Below are 10,382 nucleotides of genomic sequence, written 5' to 3'. Positions count from 1 at the left end.
ACATTCACAAATAGCTATTAATACCTGTGTACATTCCATAAAATATAAAATGAAATCATATTTTATATCAGATTCATATTACTAAAATGATATACAGAAGTGTGGTTTTTGTTTGTATGGGAATTTAGTGTTGTAAAAAGCTTGTATTGGGATTTTTTTTGTTTTCTATGTTTTAATAATGTGTGATTTTAAATTACTATGTTTATAAAGGTCTTGAATCAATAGTTTTATGCATAGTCTTATGAATGTCTTAATAATCGTGATTTTAAAATGTAGACATCTTAGATCAGCGTTTCCCAAATACACTGATGTTTGAATTCTTTAGGTAATGGAGTTAAAAAGTCTATTTTATAACAAGTTAGCAAAACTTTTTCGTAATTGTTATAATAAGGTTGTTTTTCTATCTAATAGTAATGTATTCATCTATTTCCATTTTAAATGTTAGTTTTTAAATCTAGTTTGGAAACGTCTGCTTTAAATTCATAACGGGGGGTTGGCATTAATCATTTACTAGCATTTTTTTAACCAATAAAACACATGAAAATAATTTTTAATGGGATATGCCTGATGTGCTTAACATATTAGTGTAGTCATAATTTAGTTTGTTTTCTCCTTCCATTTTATATAAACTCATAGTTCCAATTTTTCAAGTTAATATGGTCTTCGCCCATATAAAATTCATTCTAGATTTGATACAGTTATATATTTAATAATTTATGAAATCTTTTATCAATTTAACAGAATCTAGAAACTACTGGTAAGTCAGCTGATGATTTTTTATTGGCTGTTATGTGACTATTATTGTGCTTTTTCCAGCAGTTGAAACAAACCTATTCTTGCCAATGTAGGGTGAACAACCCTTCATCTTCTGTAACTCTGAAGAGAGGTATATATTTATATATTTTCATGTAGTACAGAAAGTTGCAGTACTGTACTTAAATTTTAGTGAACTATAGAAATAAATGTTTCTGTATCTTATTCATGGGATTTTATTGTTATAGTTCTATTGGATGTTTAGAAGTTGCTATTCACCACTTAATATAATGTTTTTTTCTACTTTTACTCAGATTTTCTCAATTTGTTCATATTCAGGCCATGTTTTAAATGAACTTGCTTTTGTGAAGTCTTTTAATACTTATATTTCATAGGTGTGTTCAGGCATGAACTCCCCCAAAAAATATCTTTACTTAATTGCAGAATAACAACAACATTTATTTTTGGAGGGAAAATCATGTTTTCATGATCTTTGGTAATTTAGAACTGAAATTGATCATAAGATCTTTAAAGAATGTTTTTTTTTTTGTATGTGAATGATATACTATTATAAAAATCCTTATAACATCAAGAGACTTCACCATGAAACGCTGATTTAGATGATCACTTCTAGAGACTTTATTATTGTAATTTTAAATTTTACTCAATGAGAGTGTTTTATCTTTAAAGTTGTGTGCCTTTAACTCCTAATATATTTGTGCCTTAAATAGTCTTTAAGTGTAGATATTATTTATTTTTTAGATTTTGCTTTAAATAAATAATTTTTCAAGTAAAATGTATTTATTATAAAAAAAAGATGAGAAAAAATATTTTACTTCTATTTTAGTTATTTATTTAAAATTAAAGTAGATATTGTACATAAGTTTAGTCATTAGTATATTTAGTAATGAGATATTTCTTGTACCAAATTTTATAGTACATATTTAGAATGTGTAGTGTAGGTAGGTAAAATTAGATTGATGATGTGAATTATGACTTAACTTTTTTTTAATTTAAAGTACTGTTGTACATTTTTTCAACAGGTTTGTAATATATGCTAACAGAAATTGTGTGTGAATTTTGTCAATAAAGTGCAAATATAGTAAATGTATGTATTTATGGTTTCGTATGCAGTCTTTACTTGTTTCCTTTAGCTGTTGGTATTCAAACTTACATCTCATGAAATATGCTCTTTATAGATTTATTACTTATCTCTTTGTTCTACATATAGAGTAAAGTGTTAAGATAGACATAAAACTTGGTCAGGTTTTTTTGGATTTGAACCTAAGTTTGCATCAGTTGTCCATTGGTTTTTATAATTGTAGAAAATTGCAGTTTACTCTTTTTTTTTATTTTATGTGTTTTTGAAATTTTATATTTTTTTATTGAGACACAGTAGAACCAGTTTATTTGGATTTGATCTGTTTGAGCCCACAGTTATCGGTTCAATTACATTAGTGATTGATTAATTTAGTTCCATTGTCTGATAATCATGAATTATAGAATATTTGACATTTTTTAGTTATTTTACTTTATATGACAAAATGAAGAAATGCATTTTTTGCAGAATGTGTAACTATAAGTATCTAAAGTAAAATTTTAATCAACTTTACCATCTTATTTGCAGTTACTTATTAGAAAAATTTACATAAAGAAGAAAGTTGGACTTTTGGGTTTAACAAAGCTATTGATGAGCTGAAATTATTCATCTGCAGCCTAGTACAATTTTAAGAAGCACTAGTTGCAAAAAACTCATTTCTGGAAAATATATTTCTTTCTTCAAATTGCAGTATCTGGGCACATCAAGCTAAAGTTTGATTATTCAGATTAAATAATTATTTTAAAAAATAAACGAGAAGTAGCTCAACTAGCTGAGTTATCAACAGCAAAAATATCCTAAATGTTTGTTAACATACCATAACAAGATTTAACTCATTTACAAATGGGATAGTTCTTTCTGGAACTAGTTTTTAATTCTTCTTTGATTGATTATCCTAATTAATCAATCAAAAATATGTATCAGTTCGGTTACATAAACGTCTAGGCGGTTATGTAATGATATTCATTTTGAGGTTACTGTCTCAAGTGGCATGTATTTTTTTTATTTTACAATTATGTTGTTATACTCAGTTATTTTTAGTATTTATGCTTACTGAAATTATAAAAAAAACTGGTAATGACCTCATGGTGTAAGAGATATACTTTTGTGTGCAGACTATTCAGTTTTTTGAGTACAGATAGTAGGAGGTTAACTTACTGTTCAAGAATGTCTGGTGACTACCAGAGGAGAAGAATGTAAAATACAAATCGCTAAAATGAAAGTTTAAAAAAAAACATGGTTAGGAAGACAAGAAAAGATTGAATAAGAAAAAGCAGAATGTAGAGCAATACAGGAGGGAATGGTAGAAAGACTTAAATGGAGGCCCCTGATTACCACCTTACACCTTTTCCTTAAGGTATTAGAGCTACCCAAGGTCTCACTCATGCTTTCTGGGATTACCATATTACTTCCATGACGTGTATGCTATGTAAGAGGAAATAGCCAATTGAATTATTAACCATTTAGCCAGACTCATTTAAGGGTAATCTTTTTAAACATTTTCTATCAACATATTCAGTGAAGTGTATATTTGATTGACATTCCTGCTGAGTAAGTTTTTCTGTTAACATTGCCTCCTGTTTCATAATATGGCACCCGTGATGTTATCTCATTTTTTACTTATTTTGTTAGTTTTTAAGGAGTTATAAATTATATTAATTTTATACTTCAAAGTACCAAAACTATACTTCACAAATATACAGAGGTAGTATATGTGATTATATTCTGCTGTGTGCTATTGCCTTAGCATAATCGTAAGTTTTGCTTGGTATGGGTGAATCATTCATTTATTTTGATATAAATTTATTAATTGTTTTACAAATATTTTACAAAAATTTTTAAATGCAAACAGGATAATATATATTATCCTGTTATAAGTATATAATAGAACAAATTTGATTAGGTAGATTAGTAAAATTTATAGAAACCAGCTAACAATTGTTTTACAGTTATGTAAACCTAAATTATCTGTATAATAACATGTTTTCTGCAAAGAAACTTGAAAATTAAATTCTGCTGTGCTTGAAAATTAAAGTAAATGTCGCCATTCATATTTACTTCAAAAACATCTTATTTACTAATAAAAGACTAAACTTACTGCTCGATGTACTTTTACATGTTAGTAATGGTGAACTGAATCAAGCTCATTTGGAAAAGTGGAAGAATGAGATTATTGTTGGGCATTGAAAGTGAGAATTGAGAATCTTGTACTTAGGTCTGTAACATCAAGACTGAAAGACGGTATCTTAATTATTTTCAGTACCTTAGAAATAGTTCCATGAACTCTTTCAGCTATTTACATTAGAAATTTGTCAGACTCATACTTATTAATATTTTTTTAAACTTCAAAGTTTTAATGCGATGCAAATTATTTCATGAAAATCATTTAATTTACTTAAGCTGTTATTATTATTTACTTAGATGAGAGTGTAATTTTGACTGATAGTGTTTTGTTAATAAAGTTAATTTTTATTTTTGAATGTTTTGTATATAGAAAATGAAACAAGCATTAACACATTTTTGTTTGTTAAATTGTATCAGAAAGGTCACACTAAACAAACTGCATCACAAAATTAAAAAAAAAAATCTTTTTACTCAAAAAAATGCATAAGTACTGAAATACAAGTCATACTGTATCCCTCAGTAACAAAAATAAATTAGTTGAATAGCCAAAGTTATGAATAGAATAGTAAAACTTTATTTGTTATGGCTGCAGCCATAATATCAGCTAGTTAATATTTTGTTTCTGTAGATATTTGGCTGTTTAATCAAGTTATCTTTACTTAAAATATAGCATAATTAGAATTCATTTTCATTTGACAATATTGTTGTTGAAAATAAGCATTATATGTTTTTCATTAATAATTTGTTAGTTATTACATATATTTATGTGACAGGTAACTGACATTATGCAAGACAGGATTACATTAAACATTTTATACTATGAGCAATATTTGCTCTATTTCATCCTTGCAATTTGTGCTGGACATGCTACTGCATTTCTTGGAGTGTACTGTTATCAATCGGTACCAAATTCAGGTTCTGTATTTTTGTTTCAAGAGTTTATATTTTACTTTTGATATATACCTTTGGTATAGTTAGTTAATATTTTAAAATATTAATAAATATGTTAAAAATATTTTTTCAGAATAAGTCATTTGCTTAATATGTATGAATGTAAACAGCTTTGCTTAAAATTAATTAGGCAACTGTGTAAGTAAAATGGGCAGGGAACATTTAAATAACATGAAAACAAGTTTCTTGTCTTCCTGATCTTTGAGATAGAGAGCCAATTAATTGTTATTTTAATCTCTCAAATGATAAATCTAAATAATGTTGGTGGGGTAACAAACCAATTTTACTTAAATTGGGTATGCTTTCAAAAAAAAAGAAACATTCTGAATGCAACTAGAAAGATTTTAATTAAGTTCAAGTATTTCTAAACCCCATTTTGGAGCTTTGCTTCAGTTCCAATATTATTGAAAAGTAGATCCATTGTTTTGAGATTACTAAAGCTGGGACTGCTTTATGATAATACATGAATGTTTTCAATTTGCTAGTCCTAATCCAAATTGAAGTGTGACAAATGTGTCTTAGTAAAGATTAATGCTTAAAATACGTATGACTTTAAATTATTTAAACATGTTGAATTCAGAATGGCTCATAAGTAGTAGACCATACTTTAACATACCTATTGCACTTCTAGCAGTTTAGGCATGAAACTTCTCCCCCTATGAATCATGAGACCTTGAATCATGAATCATCACCATTGATGAGGGGGCTTGAGTGCACAGTGATACAGAGTAGCTGGACCAAAGGTGCAACCATATATGAGAGGTATCTATTGAGAGCCAGACCAAAGAATGATTCCTAAAAGAGGACAGCAGCTCTTTCAGTAGTTTTTAAGGGCATAGGTCAGGATGACTTAAACGGCCACATCAACATCACTCAATCCTCTTGAGTACTGCGCAGCTGAAAGCAGTGGAAAACTATAGCTGCTTTTTTTCCAAGAAAATGTAGCACTCTGCATTTTCAAATAAAAATTATGGGGAGGGGCGCCTTCCTTGGTAAAATATTCTGGAGGTAAACTAGTTCCCCATTCGGATCTCTGGGTGGGGACTACTAAGGAAGGGATCACCAGAAAATTAAAAAATAACATTCTACGAGTAAGCGCATGGAATGCTAGAAGTCTAAAAATGGTTGGTAGGTTAAAAAAATTTAAAGAGGGAAATGGGTAGGATAAATGTAAAAATAGTAGGAATTAGCGAGGTTCGGTAGGACGAGGAAAACGACTTTTGGTCAGGTGATTTTAGAATATCTTCAAATAATGGGCAGGAAGGAGTAGGTTTCATAATCTAAGAAGATAGGGAAGAGAGTAGTGTATTTCAAAATGCATAGTGATAGAATCATTGTAATAAGGATAAAATTGAAACTGACGATAGTTATGTCTATATGCCTACAAGCGCTCATGATGATGAGGTAGAGTGTATATACGAAGAAATTGATGAAGCAATTAAAGACATGAAAATTTAATAATAGTTGGAAATTGGAATGCAAGCACTGGAAAAGGCAAGGAAGGAAATATAGTGGGTGAATAGGGCTGGGCAAAAGGAATGAAAGAGGGGACCAACTTATAGAGTTTTGCACAAAGTATAATTTATCAATTCCCAACACCCAGTTTAAAAATCATAATAGATGAATATACACGGAGAAAGCCAGGCGATACTGCAAGGTATCAGATAGATTATATCATGGTTAAGCAAAGATTTAGAAATCAACTCAGACTGCAAAACTTATCCTGGAGTAGACATTGATAGCGACCATAATTTAGTGATAATGAAATGTAGATTGGGGTTTAAAAACTTGAAGAAAAGGTGTCAGATAAATCATTGGAATTTAGAGAAGCTTGAGGAAGAGGAGGTAAAGAAGATTTTTGAGGAGGACATCGCAAGATGTCTGAATAAAAAAGATAAGGTAGAAAATGAAGAAGAATGGGGGAATGTTAAAAAGGAAATTCTTAAATCAGCAGAAGCGAACTTAGGCAGAACAAAGAGAACTGGTAGAAAACCTTGGATTTCAGACAATATATTGCAGCTGATGGATGAATGTAGAAAATATAACAATGCTAGTGATGAAGAAAGTAAAAAGAACCATCAACAATTATGAAATACTATAAACAAGAAGTGAATACTAGCGAAAGAAACGTATTCAGAAGTGGAAAGAGAAATGAACATTGGTAAAATATACAGGAAAGTTAAGGAAAATTTTGGGGTACATAAATTAAAACCTAATGTGTTAAACAAAGATGGTACACCAATTTATAATACGAAAGGCAAAGTTGATAGGTGGTGGAATATATTGAAGAGTAATATGAAGGAAATGAATTAGAAAATGGTGTTATAGAGGATGAAGGGGGAGAAACAATACTGAGATCTGAATTTAAGAGAGCATTAAAAGATTTGAATGGCAGAAAGGTTCCTGATGTAGACGAAATACCTGTAGAACTACTGCACAGTGCAGGTGAGGAAGCGATTGATAGATTATACAAACTGGTGTGTAATACCCCTTATGAAAAGTAATTGCCCTTTTTCATAAGGGGAAGTTCCGTCAGACTTCAAAAAGAGTGATAGTCATGATGCCAAAGAAAGCAGGAGCAGATAAATCTGAAGAATACAGAACAATTAGCTTAACTAGCCATGCATCAAAAATCTTAACTAGATATCAAAATGAAACGACGCACTAGATAGGGAATCTTGGAGAGCTGCATCAAACCGGTCAAATGTGTGAAGACAAAAAAAACCATGAAAAGAAAACAGATGGTTTATTTTGTAACATAAACACTTTAATATCAGTTCTCCATTGTGTGATCAATACAGGCCTGTAATCGCAGACACAGTTCATGAGAAACAGCAGTAAATTCCTGAGTAACGACATCCTTCAGATCTAATAGGTTGTTGATGCTGGAATAAATTTTGTCCTTTAAATAGCCCCACAGGAAAAAGTCTGGTGGGATGAGGTCAAGAGAGTGGGCCAGCTATTCATTTGGCTCACGATGTCCGATCCAATATCCAGGCAATGCCTTGTCCAACCAATTTCGTACTGTTGTTGCATAATGAGGGGGGAGCTTGATCCTACTGCTATCACAACTGATCAAAGAGGTCTCTCTGTTGGAGTAAAAGGTAAACAAATGTTCCTAATGAAGTCCAGGTAATTCTCACATTGACACCATCTTTAAAGAAGAATGGGCCAATGACTCCTTGGTACATAACACCTCCCCTGACCATGATGCTAGTACTCTTTAATATCAAACTCTAGTACCACATTTGGATTCAACATCTGCCAGTAAACAAAATTATGTCTGTTTATACTACTGGACAGATGAAATTTGTCTTTATTAGTCTACCCCACACTGTTCCAATTGTCCGGTCATCATCCAACTTGGTGAGCCACTCTTTAGCAAACTACAGCTGGTGATCAGGATCATCTTCATTCAACCTGTTGATAAGTCTTGGATGATATGGTTTCAGTTTCATTTTTTTTTGAGCATTTGCTGCACTTGGAATATCTAGTACAGTGCCAGTTGCATCGAAGTTTCTTTAAATGTTCAATGGTCCTCGACTTTGGTGCATCCAGTCCATGTGGCAATTAACTTCCTGCACATTATTGGTTGCGAAGTACAAGCATAAAAACCCCTATAATAGCACAACAAAGAGCAATATGACACCTCTGCTATATGTTATAAGATAATAAACCTGTCAGAAAATGCACTTTTACTAAAAATTACGATGATTCAAACTGGTTTACTACTGATGAGCCATTCTGTATATCAGAATGCCTGGGCATTTACTGAAAGAACTTTTAGCATATTTCTCAAAAAAGAGAATAAAAATTAATTGAAAATAAAAAATGCCAACATATCAAAATTTAAATTTTCTCTACAGATAAATTATTTCCTGGTATTACATTATGTGTACGTATTAGGTTACTACACTTAATAAGTAAATAAAGTAGTACTTATCAGTTATCTTAATCCCTCTTAATTTGTATATATTATATATTTCTTTATATCATGTACTACACTATAATAATTACATCATAGCATTATGAAATAAAAAATGTTACACTTAGAATTTTATTACACCCTGGAAGATCACAATAAGTAGAGTATCATCAAACTGAAAGATTTTCAGACTTGAAAATCTTCATAGAATATGAATTCAGCCAGATATTCCTTTAAGTCACTCAGTGGATGGCATGCCCTAATTGATTAATTACTCCTTCCTTTCTCAGATTTACTTGTCTATTGTAGAATTCAATCAATATCGCATTTTTCCAAACAGTATATGAGGTGTGACTATTAAATAACGAGACTGATGCCGTAAAATATTTTATTTTAAATTTATATAAATTAGTTATCCCTTTCAATATACACCCCTCCTCTATCCCTACAACACTCCATTTGAATTTTCTATTGTTTGAAACAGTGCTGGAAATCTTCTGTGAGCTCTTTCATGACACATACCGCGCTTTTTCTTTCACTGCTTCAACGATCTGAACTTGTTCCTTTTAATGCAGATTTGACCTTTGGAACATAAAACTCACATGATGCCAGGTCAGGTGAATAAGATGATCTAACACTGGGATGTTATACTTGGCTAGAAATGTCTTGACAGACAATGCAGTGTGAGTCGTTGTGTTATCCTGATGAAAAACTCATGACTTGTTCTACAATTCGGGTCGTTTTATTCTTATTTTTTAACAAAGTTGAGCAAGGACCTTGAATAAAGACAAGAATAGTTAACCAATGATGAGATTACCAATATTTTTATCCGTTTTAGTTATGGAAGGGCAAACATCATCTTCTCAGCCATCTTAGAAATGCTTAAACCACTCAAAAACCCGTGCACGTGATTGATTGCCATATACTTTTTTTAATAAAAGATAAGTTTCAGTATCGGTTTTTCTGTTTCATATGAAATAATTTTAAAATGATAACTTGCTTTTGAATTGTGTGCTGTTAAATCATTTTGCAGTTTCTGCCAACACCATTATTAATTGCACCTTGATAAAATTTTTCTATTTATTTATTCATTTAGCTAAGAAATGACAACCAAGGCCATCTGTGGACATTAATTAAAGATCAATCACTACACAGTTGTTGAATGGAGAGAAATTACACTGATAAACATAATTTTTGTTTCTTAACATATGATACATGAAACCAATTTTTTTTATGCTAAAAAAAATCTAAAGTCAATTTTTCTACTACTGTAAGTTTTTAAAAATTTCAAAACTTAAATTTTGAAAGTTGTTAATGTTACATGATGCGTAACAAATGTTATCTATCATACCTCTTTGTTGAAGCATGCATGAACAAGATTCATCATGTCTGTATAATTCAAAATAACAAAGCTTGTGTTAAAAACAGTGGTTTTTAACCATTGTATTTTTTAACTACCATATTTTTAATATGGTAGTCTCTTCAGTCAGGTGTAATAACAATTTGAGTGAACTGTGAAAATGAGTCAAG

This window comes from Lycorma delicatula, chromosome 10 (assembly GCF_047948215.1).
Source record: "Lycorma delicatula isolate Av1 chromosome 10, ASM4794821v1, whole genome shotgun sequence".
Taxonomy (NCBI): Eukaryota; Metazoa; Arthropoda; class Insecta; order Hemiptera; family Fulgoridae; genus Lycorma; species Lycorma delicatula.
Note: the sequence above shows the minus strand (reverse complement) of the source record.